The following is a 698-nucleotide window of genomic DNA, read 5'->3' on the forward strand; positions in this document are numbered from 1 at the left end:
GTGTGGACATGTATGTGTGTGTACAGCGTGTGGACATGTATGTGTGTACAGCGTGTGGACATGTGTGTGTGTGGACATGTGTGTGTGTGTACAGCGGGTGGACATGCATGCGTGTGTACAGCGTGTGGACATGCATGTGTGTATACAGCGTGTGGACATGCATGTGTGTGCACAGCGTGTGGACATGCATGTGTGTGTACAGCATGTGGACATGTATGTGTGCGTACAGCGTGTGGACATGCATGTGTGTGTACAGCGTGTGTCTGTGTACAGCGTGTGGACGTGTATGCGTGTGTACAGCGTGTGGACGTGTATGTGTGTGTACAGCGTGTGGACATGCATGCGTGTGTACAGCGTGTGGACATGTATGCGTGTGTACAGCGTGTGGACATGTATGTGTGTGTACAGTGTGTGGACATGTGTGTGTGTGTACAGTGTGTGGACATGTATGTGTGTGTACAGTGTGTGGACATGTATGCGTGTGTACAGCGTGTGGACATGTATGTGTGTGTACAGCGTGTGGACGTGTATGTGTGTACAGCGTGTGGACATGTATGTGTGTGTACAGCGTGTGGACATGCATGCATGCGTGTGTACAGCGTGTGGACATGTATGTGTGCGTACAGCGTGTGTCTGTGTATAGCGTGTGTCTGTGTACAGCGTGTGGACATGCATGCGTGTGTACAGCGTGTGGACAT

At 51.1% G+C, this 698-nt stretch overlaps 1 protein-coding gene across 1 annotated transcript in view; it reads right to left on the reverse strand.

Annotated features, from left to right (window-relative positions):
• The window catches only part of Nrap (nebulin related anchoring protein), a 67,207-nt gene that overhangs the window by 17,416 nt on the left and 49,093 nt on the right, over window positions 1-698 (reverse strand). The window lies entirely within an intron of this gene.

Source organism: Psammomys obesus, unplaced genomic scaffold, assembly GCF_907164565.1.
Source record: "Psammomys obesus unplaced genomic scaffold, mPsaObe1.curated_primary_1811, whole genome shotgun sequence".
Taxonomy (NCBI): domain Eukaryota; kingdom Metazoa; phylum Chordata; class Mammalia; order Rodentia; family Muridae; genus Psammomys; species Psammomys obesus.